This window comes from Eschscholzia californica, unplaced genomic scaffold, assembly GCF_041429995.1.
Source record: "Eschscholzia californica isolate CP2 unplaced genomic scaffold, dmEscCali1.0.p SCAF_1, whole genome shotgun sequence".
Classification (NCBI taxonomy): domain Eukaryota; kingdom Viridiplantae; phylum Streptophyta; class Magnoliopsida; order Ranunculales; family Papaveraceae; genus Eschscholzia; species Eschscholzia californica.
Genome location: NW_028238198.1, coordinates 53,007,570 through 53,014,818, shown reverse-complemented (window position 1 = coordinate 53,014,818; position 7,249 = coordinate 53,007,570). Strand labels below are relative to the sequence as shown.

General features: G+C 34.0%; 1 long non-coding RNA gene and 1 pseudogene across 1 annotated transcript; one reads left to right on the top strand and one right to left on the bottom strand.

The window, feature by feature from the left end:
• The first annotated feature begins 1,786 nt into the window (after positions 1-1,786).
• On the top strand, positions 1,787-2,993 carry LOC147567579 (uncharacterized; annotated as a pseudogene).
• A 2,128-nt stretch (positions 2,994-5,121) lies between these two features.
• On the bottom strand, positions 5,122-5,497 carry LOC147567578 (uncharacterized). The gene is made up of 2 exons (XR_015237771.1): positions 5,437-5,497; positions 5,122-5,345 (listed from the first exon to the last, which is right to left on the bottom strand). It is a non-coding gene; the product is annotated as an uncharacterized LOC147567578 (long non-coding RNA).
• Positions 5,498-7,249: the final 1,752 nt, after the last annotated feature.

Genomic DNA, 7,249 nt, shown 5'->3' with positions numbered 1-7,249 from the left:
AGGTTTCTCCAATAAAAATGAAATAAATTTTTTTTGTCAGATTTAGGGTAAAAGGAAAGTTTTTTCAGATTTAGTGTTCTTTAAAAAAACCAAACTGGAAAGTTTCCAAGTTTTAGGGTTCTTAAATAAAAATCAAACAAAAAGTTTCTTCGATTTAGGGTTTTGGAATAAAAATCAACATGCATGGGAGAGATTCTCAAATCAAACGAGAAAGTTAATGTGATTTAGGTTATGTCCATGAGAGAGAAGAAAAAACTATTTTTAACAAACTCAAAACCTCATCTAAAAATTCCTTCCTCAAATCAGCAATTATGAAGAAAAACAAGAAGAAGATGTTTAAGATCTATAGGGATACTTACAGTTCTGTGTGTTTCTTCTCCAAATCCTGATAGCATTGAAGGAGATTAACTTCTTTGAAACTTTTTTGACGCGTTTACTATTCTAATAATGGCAGTCAAGAAGACACGTGGGAAGAAAAAAAAATTCAGAGAGAGGGGAAAAAACAACTGTTAAAAAGATGTTGGAAGAAGGAAAAATGGTTTTCCCAAGTTGAGCGGCGTCGGTAGTAATTAATGGACATGGGACTGTTCCTTAACAGGTCTTGGAGTATTTCGATGGCATTTCTTTAATTACTGAAATAACCAAGGTTGTCCTCATTTTTTATTTAGAAGCCTGACGCCATGGACCTGTAACGTATTGTTTCTCTACCACGGGCCGGTTTTTATACTTGGACCCATTTTAGGCGTTTTCCCCAACTCCTCTTTCTTAAATACTAGAGTAATAAGAAATGATCCACACCTGTTGAACAAGGCCCTAGGAGCCTACTTCAAGACATATAAACTCTTGTGAAGTTTGCATACATAGGAAGGATTAGCTTAATCAACATATCCTGGAGGTTGCACCATGAAGACCTGTTCTTCTAAAACCCCACGTAGGAAAGTGTTTGACACATCCAATTGCTGAATATCCCACCAATTTGAAACTGCCAAATTCAATACTGTTCTGATTGTTGGGGTTTTAACTACTATACTAAATGTCTCAGAGTAGTCAAGTCCATACATTTGATGAAAATCCTTTGCCACAAGCCTAGCCTTGTACCTCCCAACTGTACCATCTGACTTGTATTTCACTGTGAAGACCCACTTACTGTTGAAATATCTTTCTATATGTTAAGATATCCCATATAATATTAGGAAATATCAAATATTAGAAACTAGTAAGATATTAGGAGCTAGTATATATATTAGCATAAAACTATTAGAAACTAGTAAAATATTAGGAACTAGTAAAATTAGAAACTAGTAGTATTGTAACTCCATAAATAGAGTCTTATATTGCTTTTGTAAACCATCAAGGAAAAAACAAGTTCTTTGATCAATTTCAACTTGGTACCAGAGCCAACGGTCTTAAATCTGTTTTCTGAATTTTTTTTTGTCGATTGAAGGAGAAAGAACCTTCATCTTCATCTTCTTTTTGTATCTTAATGTCAAAGAAGGAAAAAAAATCCTTCATCAGTTTTGGTATTGAAAAGAAGGCAAAAAGACAAAACAATAACTTTAATTGTTATTGTGTGATCTATATTATCTCACAATTTACAAAACTTTGAGTTGGTAGAACACATCTCCTCAAAGATTCAGTTTCTAAAATTTTCTGATATAAATTTTTCTTCATAATTAATAGAGTAGAAAATATGGATCAGATAATTGGTACAATTTTTCAGTCAGGAGGATCCTTTAATTCAGTGATTATGTTGAATGAAAAAAATTATGATATGTGGTCTCAAATCATGGAGATGCATATTGCTGAAAAAGAAAAACTTTCCTTTCTTCGAGGTAATTCATTACCACCGGCTGAAGATGACATTAAATATGAGAGGTGGTATGCAGAAAATCAAAAAGTCAAGAGATGGTTGTTGATGTCTATGACTCCAGAAATTATAAAGAGATACATTCGTTTACCTACAGCTCGTGATATTTGGAAAGCTTTATCTAAAGCTTTTTACGATGGACCAAATGAATTGCAAGTCTTCTCTTTGAATCAGAGGGCATTTTCTGCCAAACAGAATGGGAGGATACTCTCGGTTTATTACGGTGAACTGGTTGAGATCTTTAGTGAATTAGATCACCGTGATAAAGTGATCATGGAAAACAAAAACGATTGTATCTTATCGTAAATCAATGCAACGACAACGTGTGCATATTTTTCTTGCAGGGTTAGATGGTGAATTTGAACAAATTCGTGGTGAAATTTTGAGAAAGGATCTCATTCCCGATTTAGAAGAATGTTATGCTTTGGTTCGTCGTGAGCTTGTTCTACGCACAACGATGAACAGTGAATCTGAAACAACTGATGCTTCCGCAATGATGATTCGAAATAAGACAAAAAATAATATTGTTGAAGCTATTTGTCAATCCGACAAATCTTCTTATAAGTGTACCCACTGCAACAAAACTGGTCATACCAAAAATCATTGTTATGAAATAGTAGGTTATCCAGAATGGTGGGATCATAATCGAAAGAAAAACTCTAAGAAACCCCTTGTAGCTGCACTTGTTGAGACAGAGGAAGAAAATCCAACTGTTAGGCAAGCTTCAGCAATGGTAGTCACTACAGGTAACGTAGAAACAAAGATGGATAACTTTAGAGATAAACTATGCTACGTGGAGCAGTTAGAGAATCTCAGAAATCAACTGAATGAGTGTCTGCACCAAAAGTGCGAAGTGGAGAAGAGACTATCAAGTCTTAGCTCTCTATCTCAAAAAGGTACTTATGCAGATACAAGTATTTTCGTGAAGCAGTTGCAAGAAAAGTTAAGGAACTATGAGTCTAAAGTCGAAGAAGCAAGGAAGTTGAAATCATCTCATCAAAATAATGAGTTATTAAAAGAAAAATTATTGGAAGAAAAAGACCGAAGAGAGCTTGCGGAATTCGAGTTACTTAAACAACAAGAGACTCAATTTGATGTGAGAAAGTTGGAGAATGAACTAATGTGAGAAAGTCATTAACCAATGATATTCCTGGTGTTTCATGTCTAAGTAACATACGTATTAAGTTCACAAGCTTGCAGAAAGAGGTGATTGAAAATATGACAACAGTTTGTTAAGTAATCGCATGTATGAAGCAAATGGAGGTAACTCTGAAAGCAGTTGAACTTGGTAGACAACATGTAGAATTTTTGACCTCATTAGCCAACTAGAAGCAGAAGATTCGGAACCTAAAGTTAACGGTGTGAATTGATGATCAATTGTCTTACTGAAGAAACAGAAAGATTAAAAAAGGAGGCTATTGAATTGAAGATGCACAAGAATGTGGAAATAGAGAGAACAACAAAGCAAGGAACTCTTATTCAGGAATTGGAGGCATCACTTGATAGAAAGGAATCCTCCATCAAAAAACTGCAAAGTAAATTATCAGAACAAAAGGAGGTCATGGCTCACCAGCATAACGAGATAAACCTGCTCAATGAACGGCTACCAACGAAGCACAAAGGCTAAAATCATTGGAGCAAGAGAATGACAAGCTCAGTGAAGAAATTTATGTTTTGAAGTCTAAGTCGGGCCACGATGACAGTTTCAAGTCGAATATTTTTGCAATTGGCAGACAAGTTGGGCATGTGTGATATCTATGCACCAACTTGAGGGGGAGTGTTTCTATATGTTAAGATATCCCATATAATATTAGGAAATATCAAATATTAGAAACTAGTAAGATATCAGGAGCTAGTATATATATTAGCATAAAACTATTAGAAACTAGTAAAATATTAGGAACTAGTAAAATTAGAAACTAGTAGTATTGTAACTCTATAAATAGAGTCTTATATTTCTTTTGTAAACCATCAAACAATAAAACAAGTTCTTTGATCAATTTCAACTCTTACAGCCTAGTGCATTCATGGATGCTTCATATGACACTAGTAACCAGGTTTTGTTCTACATAAGTTCTTTGTATTCCTCAGACATAGCAACACACCACTTAGGGTCAGAGGATGCTTGTTTGTAGGTAGAAGGTGCAAGCAGATGGTCCAATAGAGTCAGAAAAGCACTAGATAGTGGATGACAGATACTATAATGAGCAACATGATCTGGTATGTGTTTAGGTCTGGTAATACCATCTCCCAACCTTGTTGTCATAGCATGCACTGGCCTGGAACTAGGAACCTCAACTGGCACAGGAGTATGTGTAGTGGGTACAGTAGATGTACTTTGGTGACTAATTGGAGCAGATATATGAGACCCAAAAATAATTGAATGTGTCAAAGGCAAAGTGTGTGAAGAAGAGTCTTTGGTACTTGGAGACATGTCTGTGATAGTAATAATGGAAATACTTGCTCATCAAAAATTACATGTCTAGACATGTATATACTATCAGTACCAACATCTAAACACTTATAACCTTTATAGTGCAGGCTATAGCCTAAAAAAGCACATTTAGTATATTTTGGACTAAGTTTGTCAGGTCTCAGTGGTCCTAGATGTGGATAACGTAAACATCCAAAGACCTTCAAAATAGTCTAGTAACTTACCTTGATATTTTGTATCTAGGCATACCTTCATCTCTCACCCCGTTGCCTTAAAGCATATATTGTTGGAACTTTTGAAGATGTTTTGATTCTTATTTTCAATGACTTAGCTAACATTTTACCAAATGTTAACTAAGATTTGACAATTATGACTTACTCTTTTGGCTATGTCTGATAACCTTATCTATATTGACAATGAACTTAAAATGAAAAGATAAAACATGAATTCCTTACGAGTACACTGTTAGGGTGTATTATGTACATATCATGATATATGATGTAATATTGACACACACCTCATACAAGTGTTATCACACTGTTTCTAATGGGGGTCATGAGATTTGGACAATTAATGCTTGTACCATAGATATGAGGTGAAATTTCCCTAACTTCTAGTTTAGTATAATGTTTTTCTGCATTGGTCATGGATATATTATGTGATATTGTATCGATTCAACGAGTTGAAGCACAATAGCTTTCAAACAAAAAAAAAAAAAAAAAAGTTGAAGCACGAAATCCTTCCGAATTCACCTAAACCTCTAGTTTATCGATTCAACGAGTTGAAGCACAATAGCTTTCAAACAAAAATAAAAAAAATAAGTTGAAGCACGAAATCCTTCCGAATTCACCTAAACCTCTAGTTTATCTGTCTGGTTGAGCCACACTGTAAGCCTTGAAAAACACGAGACAAAAGGCTTCATCTACTTGTGTGGCGAGATTGGAGACCTCTGGGCCCTAGATGCAATTCAACCAGTGAACCACACCTTCCTTGGTGCCTCTTGAAACAAGGATATTGGGTTCATGAATTAGTTTCTAGGTGCCTCTGAAAACATTGAAGTAGCTGCTGAGGTAAATATTATCTTTTCAATACTATTCTAAGAAAAATGTTATTTTTCAATCCGATAAAATCATACCTTCCAAATCACTCTCCACCATCTGACCAAATGCAAGGTTGAAATTTCCTGTACCAGTTACCTAAAAGTAAAATTTTACTCAATTGAACCAGTTACCTAAAAGTTTTGATTTCAAGAAAAAAAGTTGGTACATTAAGGCTAAGTATTTGAATATAAAAACTTAGAATATTAGATCTCCAAAATACACTTTCCCGAACCGCTCGACCTCCATAAAAACCAGAAGCAAAATTTTACCCAATTAAAAAATTTACGTAAAATTCCAACTTTACAAATATTGAGTACATTAAACTAAAGATTTTGGTATTAAGATCTCTAAAGTACACAACGCGGGCGAAATACGGTGCCCAACATTGATTTCTCATATCGAAAAATTTCATCTAACATAGATAATAGTCAAATGTGTCCATTAGAATTGATGTGGCCAATTAGTCGTCCTTTCCGTACAAATTGATATTTTAGGTGAAAATTGATTTTCAAATTATTTGCATTTACTAATTTAGTTGCGACTAAAATTTCCCGTTTCCAAAAAGATGATTAGGCACATTAAATTAACAATAAAATAAATGTATATCATTCAAGAAATAATATTCACGTAACACATTAATCCTTTTACCTTAAATGACAAATATATCACAAATGACTTAAACAAAACCCAACATTTGTGAAAGACTTTTAGCATTCAATTCTTATTATCAATCAAACAATTTCGACAAACAAGTAAAAGAGGTTAAGAAGGTGAGATAACACATCAGTTTTTCACCGATACTTCTCTCTATCCATCACTTTTTGTGCGCCGCTGCTCTCACTTTCTGACTATGCAACTACTATTGCATCCCTCATGACTTCTCAACACATGTGTAGAGATCTCAAATTATTCTATTTCATGGAATGAGATTTGTTCATTGTGTTGGCTATCAACGAGATCCAAATGAAAGCATGAAAGTTATAACCTTTTGGTTATAAATGTAAAAATTTTGATTCAAAAACATCATTTCAAAGTTGTGGCTCACACAATGTATTTAAATTGTCGCTTCGATTGCAGATGAAGCATCTACTTGCCTCAGGTGTCTCTTCTCCCAAATAGAACCTCCAATTGAAATTCAATTGATCAAAAAACTACTTTAAAATAACAAACGACCCCTAATCAATTTTGGATACCTCTTACAACGAGGATACGAGGCACATATGAGGAACATATTCTTGTTTGGTAGACATGTTAATAATCAACCATCTTCTTCATTAATATCCATACAATGGTGGCAAAGCTCAAACTAGTCAATCATCTTAAAGGAAGAAAAATAGTCAAAGTTCTGTACGATGAAAGAACTTTGTTTTTAACGTTATCTCGACGATACCATATAATTGAGGCGGAAGTTTAATATTTATTTTGTAGGTAATCAAATTCTTTGTTATTTACTAATTAATTCATATCATGCGCATTAGCTATTAATTATATGTATTATCAAATATGGTTTAAGTGTTTCAGTGGGTATGAACGAGACCCAACTTGCTACTATGTAATTTTCCTTTAATGCCAATAATATTTCAACAACAACCAACTCGTATCGCCTCAAGGACTTTACCTAGTCAATATTTTTCTAAAAAATGATAAAAATACTAATAATATATATTAAACTAATAATGGTTTTTACAAGTCATGGAGATTGTGTCGAGACTGTATATATGGAAGAAGTAATTTCCCCGAATATACAACCATTGGAAATATGAAGGGATAAGTACTTAGTGGGAAATAAAGTGAAGTTCGTAGTTAGCGGAAAAGATATATGGGTAAGGCTCTTTGGACCACGTCAGC